We start from the raw sequence: 12,752 nt of genomic DNA on the forward strand, positions 1-12,752 counted from the left end.
TGTAATCCTTTCCTCACTTCACCCCACCTTCCCCTTTATTCACATTCCGTACCAATCAAGGTCCTGGCAGGAAACAGATAATATGCTCAAGAAGTCACTGAAGAGAGTTTAGTGAAGGGTTTAAGAGATTATTCAATAAGGGTTCTCTAGCAACAGAAGCTGTTATCCCTGCTATGCCCTCAAGGGGCCAGAGGAGAGAGATGTTACCTGCCTGTGGAGGAAGAGCTGCCTAACAGAAGCTGTGGCCATATCCAACCTGATTTGATTTCAGGTTGGTTTTTTTTTTCAGGCAGGGACCACAAGTTTATTAGGGGTCTGTACACACACACTGACAGTATCACACAATGACAGCACAGTTACTCAGTACACACAAAGGTGGCCTCTAAGGGCATCTGGGGCCTGGAGGCAGTAGGGTGCGGTCTCCTCTCTTGAGACCCAGACCTAGCTGGGCGCCTTCCTCCTGCGCACTTGAGGAGGGGCTGTCAGAGATGGTCCCCAGGCATGGACTCCAGGGACTGCAGCCTAAGCCGCCGTTTCGGCACCTTCATCTGGCTGGTCTCACAGATCTTGCTAGTCACCAATGTCAAGTCTGTCACCAAATAAACCTTGGATGTAAAAGCAGACAATTCACAAACATTGTTGCAATATTTGTTTAAGATCTCCACAAAGTGGTAGATAGCCGGGTTGTTGTCATGGACATCCACCCAGATGCAGAAGTAGAGACTGGCATAGTTTCAGTAAATGATGTTAAAGTTCCAGAACTCCACAAAGTTGGTGTTTTGGCATCTCCAACAGTGACTCTGGTGGCGTGCACCTCCTCTATCAACTTGGGTTTCTCATTGTCATCAAACTGCATGTACCACTTGACCAGATGTGTCTTGCCCACCAGGATCTGGATGGGGATGAAGCAGATCATAGAGACCCCATGAAACCAGAGGTCAAAGTTCCCAGGTGATTCAGTCCACAAAGGTCAGTTTTCTGGGGCACAAAGCAGTGGCTAAAGGGTGGAGGATAGCTTGGTGGGGCACTTGGAGAATCACCAGCACATCATGTCAGTGAATGGCATCGTAACCATCCAGGCTCTCTAGCCAGAAACCTGGGAGTTTTTCTCAATTTTTCTCTCTTACTTGCTCTGTGATATCCAACCAGTCACCAAATCCTGTACATGTTACTTTCTGAATGTTTCTCACATTTATACCTTCCTTGCCATTCCCTACCTGTGTGCCAGCTCAGGTCTCTTCTTACCTTGATAAATGCACACATCTCCATTGAGTCTCTCAGCTTCTGGCTTCAAACCATCCTTTCACATCAAGTTAAAATGAGGTCATCCTGGATTAGGGTGGGCCTTAATCCAATGACTGATGTCCTTATAAGAAGAGGGAAAGTTGGACACAGACACAGACACAACAAGAACACCATGTGCCAATGGAGGCAGACATGGGAGTGATGTATCTACAAGCCCAGGAATGCCAGGAATTCTTGGCAAACCACTAAAAGCAACAGAAGAGGCAAGGAAGCAATCTTTTCTAGAGCATTCAGAAAGAGCATGGCCTTGGTAACATCCTGATTTCGGAATTCTAGCCTCCAGAAATGTAAGAGTAAATGTCTGTTGTTTTAAGTCATTTAGTTTGTAGTGATTTATTACAGCAGCTCTAGGAAACTCAACATTCCTCTTCCCCCAATGGTAATATTTAATTTAACAATATCAAAGCAAGCAAACTGACATTAGCACAATACTGTTTAACTAGACTACAGGCCTCATTCAGATTTCATCCCAGATTTTTTTTTTTTTTTTGGTCGAACCTCGCGGCTTGCGGGATCTTAGTTCCCCAGCCGGGGATTGAACCTGCACCCATAGCAGTGAAAGCACAGAGTCCTAACCACTGGACCGCCAAGGAATTCCCCTGAGATTGATTTTTAATCATAGAGAAGTGTGCATGTTTGCATGCTCACACACACGTAACACACTTTCATTGCTTTTAAATTCTTCAGTTTTCAGTTTAAAGTTTACCAATTGATAACATATGACAGACAAAGGATTTTTATATAAGCACACCCTCAAATCAAGAAAAAGATTATCCAATGGAGAAAACAAGGTAAAAATGTAAATGGGCAATTCATAGAGGGTAAAATATAAAGAGCCAATGAACACACAAAAGGTGCTGAGGTTTACTATGATCAAGGAAATATAAACTAAAATCACAACGAAATATTTTTCACTATTAAATTGTCACAAATGTAGAAAAGTTAAGAGAGACAGATACTCATACTCTGTTAGAGAGGTGGGATGTAAATTGGTACAAAAGTTTTTAGAAGGCAATTTGGCAATATCTATAAATTTTAAGATGCTTGTACAATTTGACCCAGCAATTGCACTTCTGGGACTCTTGGAAATACTTATACATATGCACAAAGAAAATGTCTAAGAGGACATTTATTGAAATATTGTTTTAATTAGGGAAAAATCAGACAACCTGAATGTTTATCAATAGGGGAATGATTAGATTAATTGCAATTGCCCTTATTACTCAGCCATTAACAGAATGAAGTGGACAATCATATACTGATAAGTGAATGAAGAAAATAATAAAACAATGATACCAGAGAGGCTGTGTTTAATGAGCATAAGCACCATCTGGATTCATAATCCTGGCTCCACCCCTTACTATGTCTGGGAACTGGGATAGTTTAAATATACTTAACCTTGGAACTTTAGTTTCCTCAAAGGGAAATAAAAATAATAATGTTAGTCTCTATATCACAGGGTCATTGGGGTCGCAGTGGGCATTAAATTAGTTAATTCATATAAACATATATTAAAGTGGTATCTGGTACATGGCAATTGTCAGTAAATGTTATTATTGTTTATGTAAAAAAGTCTGTGTATGTTATCAATACTTTAGATAGATGGAGAGATAGATAGATAGATAGACAGATACGTACATACATATTAAATTGTGACTTCCTCTGGGAAGGAGTGTAACTTTCACCTTTAATAACACCGACTTCTATATCAGTTGCAGAAGCAGTTGGCTTTTGTTACTCTTCTTCACCATTCAATATCTGAACCACCTTGCTATTTCTGGAGAATCCCCCACCTAATGAAGCAGGCCAAGCATTCGACTATAGAAACTGAAATGTAAGAGTCGTGCTTTCTCAGACTCCCTTGTGATCAGGGCATGGGCTACCCCAGTCAGGTGCTTACAAAATCCATTCTGGCCCAGGAGAGGCAGCAGTTCAGTGGCAGCTATATTCTGTCTCCAGAGGAAGACAAGGCAGCCGTTGCAGCATCAGTGGCAGAAAAAGTTGTGAGGTCGATGGGGACAGAGTGAGGAGTTCACAGGATGTGTGGGGTAGTATGATTTTCAAGCTGTCCCAAAATCTGTGAGCTACCCATTACCTTTTTAATAAAAACCTTTTCCCTAAATTAACCAGAGTTGGTTTCTTTACTAGAAACTAAGAACGCTGACTGATGAAGTATATTTGAGTGTGTGTGATTTTTTTTTTTTTAATAAATTTACTTATTTATTTGTTTTTGGCTGTGTTGGGTCTTCGTTGCTGTGCGCGGGCTTTCTCTAGTTGCAGCCAGCGGGGGCTACTCTTCGTCGTGCTGCATGGGCTTCTCACTGCGGTGGCTTCTCTCGTTGCGGAGCATGGGCTCTAGGCATGTGAGCTTCAGTAGTTGTGGCGCACGGGCTTAGTTGCTCCGCGGCGTGTGGGAATCTTCCCGGGCCAGGGATCGAACCCGTGTCCCCTGCATTGGCAGGTGGATTCTCAACCACTGCACCACCAGGGAAGCCCGTGTGTGATTTTTTAAATTGAGATATAGTTGATATAAGATTATATTAATTTCAGGTGTTGGTGGAATATATCTTTGGAATTTAAATCCTTCCCAACTTTTTATTATGAACAATTTCAAACATAGTAAAGTTAAAAGAATACTAAAATGAACACTTGCATATCATTCACCCAGATCCAACAATTTGTAATGTTTTGGTATATTTGCTTTATCTGTGTATGTGTGTGTATATATGTATTTTTTTTGCTGAATATTTGAAAGTTAGTTGCAAGCACCTAGGAAAATGAATAATAATTCCACAGTATCCTCATGTATCTGGCCACAGTCAAATTTCCCCAAATGTCCCAAAAATCCCTTTTTCACCTGTTTTTTTTTCAAGCCAAAGCCTAATACAGTACATTGTATTTGATTATGTCTGTTCAGATTTTTTAAATGTAATTTTAAAAATATAAGGGAATATTATCGGCTTTGGTCCTTCTTTTATTGGTTTCTACCTAATGGTTGAGAAGATAAATACAGGAACTAACAATGATTAAACATTAATCTCAGGTCAAGCTTATGTGACGTCCTAGACATAACAGTATGAATAGTACTAGGTTCCTGACCTCAAAGACTCAAGCCCTTTGGGTTTCTCCAAATGCATACAAGTAGTTGGTCTCTGTTTTAATCAGCTTAAGGAACAGATAGAAACAGGGGATGTCAGAGTTTATCATTTCCTAGGCTCAGAGCTACATTATGAAATGGGAGAGCTGAGCAGGGCTGGTTGCACACGTCCAATGATTTATCTTCTGCTACTTTCTGCGTCTCGTACGAACCTCAGCATAACAATCAAGAGCTGTCACAGGCTGATTCGAATCTAACTTTCCGGCCTCAACTCTCACCACTTCTTCTTACAGGACTCAAACTGGACCCACAATTTCTAGAATACGTTTCATGTTTTCCCATTTGTACATTAACAGAAATGCTTTCTCTCCCATGTCTATCTTCAAATTCCCACCTATAATGCAAGGCCCAAAGTATATGCCGCACAGTGGGTGAAAATATTTTAGAGTCTACTAACTAGAAGAAAGTTTTTCTTCTGTGCTTTTGCTTGTATATCACTTATTTTGCTTATCAAGTTTTGTTTTATATTGTCGTATTGTGCTTTTCTCCCTACTCAGTAAACTCACCGAAGGCAAGAACTTTCATTATTTTAGTTCTTTCCCATGCTACCTGTCACAAAGTAATCAATTTTTGCAGATTTGATTAAAATTAATCATATATCTTTGAGAGTGATTCTATCAAAACACCAGGCATTAAAAGGAATTCTAGTGAAAATAAGATGCAAATCATTGATTTTATATATCTGGGCTTCCTCCATCAAACATCACGTCCTGGGGGAGGCCTTCTGAGATCCTTTCTAAATAAGGTGTATTCACCCTATTATAATCTTTAAGCACCATATACCTTTTCTTTATCCACATTTTGTAAGTTTCTTTTTGTGATATCTCACTAACATCTTTCTCCATCACTAAGTAGAAAGTTCTGTGAGGTAAAGCATCCTCTTTAATCATTATCATAGCAAAATGCCTGGCATTTTATAAATATTTGTTGAATGAATGGATGGACAGATATTGTATTATCATGATGCCTAAAAATCAAAAGTTTATAAAGGACAATACTAATAACAATGTAAGAAATAGTCCCAGGAAAGTGACCAGATCCTTAAGCAACAAAATAACACCTGTATATCATGTTCTATGCAATGTGCCATTTTTGGATGACCATAATTTTTTTAAATTACATGTGAATTCATTTACTAGAAAATCAGTTTGCTATTTTTATAAACCTGTTGCTACTTATTCTAAGAATAGTGGGCAGTTTAAAAATACATTTTTCATATATATGTGTGTGTATATTATATATGTGGTGTATATATATATATGTAATATTATGCATACACACATAGCCTTCTTTAATTGGTTTATTAAAAACTATTTTTTAAATAGATCTTTTTTGGAGTATAATTACTTCACAATACAGTGTTAGTTTCTGTTGCACACCAAAGTGAATCAGTCATATGCATACATATGTCCCCATATCCCCTCCTTTTTGCGTCTCCCTCCGTCCCACCCTCCCTATCCCACCCCTCTAGGTCATCAAAAAGCACTGAGCTGATCTCCCTGTGCATGCTGCTCCATCCCACTAAAAAGCTATTTTTAATTTTGTAAGAAAATTGCCTTGTAGCCTAGATCAATGATTGACACTGTGTCTTGTCTGAAGAAAGTAAGGTAAAGATATAGCAATTACCTGGTTCATGTGATAAAGGCACTTTCATTGACAATATAAACCAAAAAATAAATGTATCTAAATGACCAGCTTATTTACATTGATCATATCTTCTGGGTGATTTATAAATCTTCATCTTCATTATGAAGAAAGTAAGCCTAGTTATAGATTTTTCTTGTCTAAAACTTATCATTAAAAATAATGAAGATATTTCCTTTTCAGAGCACTTTTAATACTCTCCACAAGAGTCTGACACTGTAGACTGCAGTACAAGCATTGTCTTTGTCACACAGCTAAGGTCACATGTTGTTAACATTCCTTATCAAGGGAAAAGTCTTAATGTGTGTTTTTGATTTTCATTTCTGACACTTAATTAGAATTAATGAAGTTACCCCATTTATAGATTGCAAGAGCTGCCAGGAGTCCTGAAACCGCTAGAAAGAGTGATGAAATCAGTGACTTTTCTCACATGAGGCAAGTGTTATCAGACACATTAATTCCACATATGTAGTTGAGAGTTTGTGTGCCTCCCTGTACGTGGAGAAGAGTCCAAGTGAACCTAAGGCATGATCATTGGCAGCTTTATACAACACAGTGGGTATGAAGAAAAATGTTTATAAAAGAACACATTTGAATCCCTGGTACCTCTCGGTGGGATCACCACCTTGTCAAACAGTAAAGGAATGTTTAGATACAAATAAATTATTCTTTCCCTGAATGAAGTCTCCTCTCTGGTGCATAATTACTAGATGTGTACTTGGGAGTTCCAAGTTTGAGTGTTTCATTTCTCACTTATGGGATTCAGCTCACCTCTTGGCGCCAATGATGCAGTAAACAACAGCTTCCAGATGCCCAAAGTATACTCCTGACAGCAGCCAGCAGATGTCTATGCGGATGACAGACATAGTGCCTTCACACACAGCTCCATCCTGGGCGGGCTGGCTTGAGTTACGTACTTATTTGATAGCCGATACATATAAAAGAAGTCATGTCGTTTATAGCTAAGATTTGAGGCATTTTAATAAGCAGCCATGAACACACCACCCAAACTTAAGAACTAAACATTATTGGGGGTTTTTTGCATCTACTTACATGTTCTTCTCCTACCTCGCCTCTGCCTCTTTTTCAGTGGTAGCCAAAATCTTCAATTTTTGTGTTTATTTTTCCAATACTTAAAAAGTAGTTGTGGCACATATGTATATATCTTTAAACTTTGTACTGTTTCATTTTCCTTGTTTTGTGCTTTATTAAAATATCATATTGAATTAGTCTTCTGCCACTTCATTTGTTTTTTTTTTTAACCCAAAGCTATGTTTCTATGATTTATCTGTGTTGCTGCTTGATGATAGCAAAACGTATGAATTCACTCTAAAGTCCTTGGATGTTTGGGTTGCTTAGTGGGTTTTTATTTTAATTTTTTTGCCATTATGAGCAATGCTGCTGCAAATGTGTCACCTGGTGAACAGTTACAAGTTCTCTACGAATAAGGTCTAGGAATGCAGGGGTGGAGGTCGGCATTGCTGAGCCTCAGAGGATGAGCAAGTTCAATTTTAGAAGCTAGTACCAAGCTTTTTCGAAGTGATTGTATCAATTCACACTCCCACCAGTGGCATGTAGCTGTGGATCTAGAAGGAATTGAAGAAGGTAGAGAGAAGGTGGAAAGTCTCGTACTGAGCCATGAAGACCCTGAAATTTGTAGAGATGATCCTTGCAAAAGCATTTCCTGTGAGACTCAAGTATATAACATGTACATTTACTTATTGAATTAATATTTTCAATTTCTCCTATGTGCCAGGTACTTTTTCTAGGCCTGAATGAAACAGACAAGATCCTTGCCCCTGTGGAGCTTATATTCTGGTGGTGGGGCGGGGACAAACAATAAACAAATGCATATATAATACATAGTATCAGGAAGTGAAGACCAGCTTTGGGGTCATATAGGCCAGTGCTCAGTTCTGTTCTCTACACCGTACCAGACACCTGACCTCTCTGAGCCTCAGTTTCATGTTTTATCAATAAGAATTGGTATCTTGCAGGGTTATTGTGAGAATGAAGAGCTGGTGTATAAAGGTTCCCAGTTCAGTGCTGAGCAGAAATGTTGGTATTCTCTCCTGCCTGGCCACTTTGAGGAGTGTCTGCGAGCAAATAATTCGAGGACCTCAGGAGTGGGGCAATCTCGTCTCCTAGACGGCTCCTTCTGGAGGCTGGGCAAACAGACCAATACTCCCCACAAATGCAAACAGAAGCTTGTGCATCTCTGCCCGCCAGCACCAGCCTGTTCATTTTCTCCTGATAACCTCTGATCACCTTCTTTCACTTACTTTAACTGGCTGTGAGACATGGTATTGAGTTCTATTGTTTCCAGCCACACTATACTCCTTGCTATTTTTCAGACACTCCAGATAACCGCATTTAAAAATTGATTTTAACAAACTAGTTAGTAAAAATATATATGAGCCCATATGGGGAAGTTGAACACTGATGAATATCAGATGATATCAAGGAATTGTTGATAATTTTTATGTGATAATGATATAGTGTCAAGTCAAAGAAAAGTATTTGTACCTTTGTAAATACATACTGAATATTTATCTGATGTTTTGGATTTGCTTTCAAATAATCCAATAGGCGGGGGAGGCTGGTGAATTGGCTGGAAGTATAGAAGCAAAGTGATGGATCCATGGGGTTCATTATACAATTCCATCTACTTTTGTATATGTTTAAATGTTTCCATAATAAAAAGTAAAAACTGAGGTAAATGTACCTCTGCCTCAGAATATGCTTTGCACGTGCTGTTGCCTCTGCCAGGAATGTTGTCCTTCCAGACAGCCACATAGCATCCTTCCTCCATTTATGCTAGTCTCTGCTCAAATGTCATCTCCTTAGAAGTGCTTTCTCTGACTACTTTACACAAGACAGCATCCCTCTTCTCTTGCTTTACTTTCCTAGCCCTTTATCCTCCTATGTTTTTCTTCAGAGTACTTCTCACTAACTGGTATTTGCCATATATATATTTTTTTATAATTTGGCGGAACCGGGTCTTAGTTGCAGCATGCAGGATCTTCTTTGCGGCATGTGGGCTCTTAGCTGCGGCATGTGGGATCAAGTTTCCCAACCAGGGATCGAACCCGGGCCCCCTGCATTGGGAGCATGCAGTCCTAACTGCTGGACCACCAGGGAAGTCCCTGCCATACTTTCTTTTGTAAAAATGTAGGCTCTATTAGGACAGGGACTCTGTTTCATTTATTGCAATGTCTCCATGCCTTGAACAGCACCTGGCATGTAAGAGAAACACCAGAGATAACCAATGAATGAATGTACATGTTACACAGCTTACAGTCCCCATCAAAGCCAGATCAGAATTCTTGCTATGCAGAGTTCCTTTATATACTACCAATTGATCCTCTGTCCAGAGTTCTACTCCTGCGTTTAAGGGTGGGAGAAAGCACTTGGTAAATGCTAAGGTGCTATATAGGTTTGTTATCATCATTCCCAATACAGTTTGGAGGCACTAAAAAGGAATTATTAGATCACTATGCTGAAGTCACCAGGTCTGCAATGTCTCAGAAAATCTTCTGCCGTAGAAATCAGCTCTTATCAAGGTAACTGCTTACAGGCAAATGTATTCTGGCTAATTTAAGCCTTAGAAACAGACCATTAGGATATTCTACAACTGGACACTGGAGTCTCCTTTTGCGGAAGATATGTAATCACTCCATGCTTTGGATTGCTTTTCTAATAGCAGTGAATTTACTCTGGGCTCCTTACAGCTGTAGAGCCTTCTCAGGACCAGGTGTGCACATTCACGTGAAACTGACCCTGGCCACTGTCCATGGAACTGAGAAACCCAGGGTCCAGGCTTCATTCCCCAAATCACAGAGACTTGCGGGATCCATGCCCCTAGTTCTCTTTCCTTTACCCTATTTAATGGACACTCTTAGCAGCCTTTGACTTCTCGCTCTTCCTTGGTTCCCCTCCTGGTTGTTCCCCACACCTCTTTTGGGAGGTTAATAGCAGAGACACTTACTGAGCCAGCAGGCCTTAAAGCTGCCCATTCCACAAAGACCAGCCCACAGGCAGAAGGTAAATGTCACCAGCAAAACTTAGATGTCCTCTTTCTGAAGCAAGAAATTTTGAAAAGCATGAGTTTATTTGAGGATTTCAAATTTAGCATATTTTACTTCAGGAAAATAAACATATTTCTCCAAGATTCTAAGAACAATCTTATTGCAAGCATTATACATAACACATATGTACCTGATATCAAAGACCTTTCTTATCCGAACTACATTCATAATGGAAAGTTATATAACTGTTGGGATGATATCTAAAAGGAGAACAAAATTTTAATAGGAGAAATTATTAAATATAGTAAAGTTTGTGTAAATAAGCACTTTCATAATGCTTGTTTAGCATTTGCTTTCAAGAAGATTTTTCTGCCTACCAAATAGATCCAGGATTAGATTCCCACATCTTGTTAAGGCTGACTAATGTGGACTCTAGCTTTTTTTACATGTAAACTTTTATGGGAAAAAGACTGGGATTCTGGGAAAGGTCTCTCCCATGTAATAATGATGCCTTGTTTTCAATAGTTTCCATGAGAAAGGAAGCACAGAACCAAAAATGCAGAGAGCATGACAAATGACCAACTTCTGCGCCATGCAAAGGTAAGTCTAGGGCTTCCCTGGTGGCGCAGTGGTTGGGAGTCCGCCTGCCAATGCGGGGGACACGGGTTCGGGCCCTGGTCCGGGAGGATCCCACATGCCGCGGAGCAGCTAAGCCCGTGCGCCAGAACTCCTGAAGCCCTGGCGCCTAGAGCCCGTGCTCTGCAACAAGAGAAGCCACCACAATGAGAGGCCCGCGCACCGCAGTGAAGAGTGGCCCCCCGCTCGCCGCAACTAGAGAAGGCCCGCCCACAGCAGCAAAGACCCAACGCAGCCAAAAATAAATAAGTTAAATAAATAATAATAATAAAAAATTAAAAAAAAAAAGGTAAGTCTAGGAGGAGACATGCAAGAGATGACTGAGGGGGCAGGAATGTGATCGCAGTGGCCTTGGAGGAGGCCAGGAGTTCCTCCAGTGCTTTCAATCTCCCTCTAAGACTAAAATGTCACACTTCACATTCAAAATGGAATCATGGGGGACTTCCCTGGTGGTCCAGTGGTTAAGACTCCGTGCTTCCAACGTAGGAGGTGCAGGTTCCATCCCTGGTCTGGGAACTGGGATACTGCATGTTGCACGGCACGGCCAAAAAAAAAAAAAGGAATCATTTTCCACAGGCACTTTGTCTGCAAGCCTTCCTCTTTATCTGCCAGCTAATACCTACAAAGAATTCTGAGCATGAAGGGCATTCAATGATCAAGAAACATCGAAGGACACAAGAAGCTAATCCACAGAAGGATGGCTGAATAGTAAACAGTTCATCATTCTCAAGATATTTAACATAGAAGTATATTTCGTGCTTCTCTGTCCCTAGCTTAGATGAAGTAATGCAAACTGTACAGGTATATCTAATGTATCATGAAATATTTCAGGCATTAAATGTATAAAGAATAATAAACACCCATTTACCCTTAATCCAGTTCAAAGAATAAAATTTTATCATTACAGGTGTAAGCTCCTATGTACCCCTTCAAAGATTGCATTCCCTTTCCTACAAGGATAACTACTGTTCTGAATTGAACGTTTAACATCTGGTATATTTCTTGAAAATTACATTTCATGCCAACCTGTGGACCTTACAAACATACTCTTTCAATTCTAAAGCCCTAGGGCACTTTTGACATTGTGCTAAAAATATCTCTTATTGCTCTAATAAGTTAATACTAAAAATATTTTTAGCATCACATGAAGCTTTCTACACTGTATTATTTTAAATAAGTCAATTAATTGATAGTAAATATCTCAAGCCCAAGAATAAATGTAAGAAAACTGAGGACTCTAGATTAAATTTATAGTTTTTATTCTACCTTTATTTAAACTTAAAAAAAAATCAGCCATTCAATAGTAGAAGGAGGTTGGCCAAAGTCCATGACATGTATAATCAACTGACAGTAGCCAGAAAATAATACTTTAAAGGGACTAATAACTAAGGGGTGTACTCTATACTCTTTAAGGTGGATAAAATCTCCAATGAACTCAGCCTTATGCCTGACACTCCCTGGTTATAATTAGGCATGTTTCAGAGTTGCATGAATGCTTGTTAACTAGAGGGGCACCATTTAATAAATCTCTGCACTGTTATAGTCATCTAAGAGGCCTGTCTGCTCGACATCAAGTACTTTTGCCAAAGTGGTAGAACAATCGATGCACTTAGAAAGGGCATTGTTTTCAGCTAGCTTAGTAAAACATGAATGGGTGAAAGGAAGCACAGTTTATTTTGTAAAGGGTCAGATCAATGATGCATTGTTGGGAGTCGGCAGTGAGGACAGCTAGAGTCTAGTGACTTGCTTTGTTGGTTTTCAGCTCCCAGGGCAAAGACCTTGTATTCTTAATTCAAGTCCACAACGTTTTCTTCAGAAACTGAAATCTAAGGAACTCTGAAAGCTGGCATTTTGTTCACAACTCATTTGATGCCCAAACCTTATACTGATCTGGACTCATTTAGTGGCGAATCATCACCTGCACTGACATTAATTTATTTAAAGTCTTTATGTAAACCAGTTCCCGTGACTATTTATATGTT

The 12,752-nt window shown here is 39.7% G+C and overlaps 1 pseudogene; it reads right to left on the reverse strand.

The window, feature by feature from the left end:
* Positions 1–482: 482 nt before the first annotated feature.
* On the reverse strand, positions 483–916 carry LOC113618575 (AP-2 complex subunit sigma pseudogene; annotated as a pseudogene).
* Positions 917–12,752: the final 11,836 nt, after the last annotated feature.

Source organism: Aethalodelphis obliquidens, unplaced genomic scaffold (genome assembly GCF_003676395.1).
Source record: "Aethalodelphis obliquidens isolate GAN/ISIS:26980383/991018 unplaced genomic scaffold, ASM367639v1 scaffold5, whole genome shotgun sequence".
In the NCBI taxonomy this organism is placed as follows: domain Eukaryota; kingdom Metazoa; phylum Chordata; class Mammalia; order Artiodactyla; family Delphinidae; genus Aethalodelphis; species Aethalodelphis obliquidens.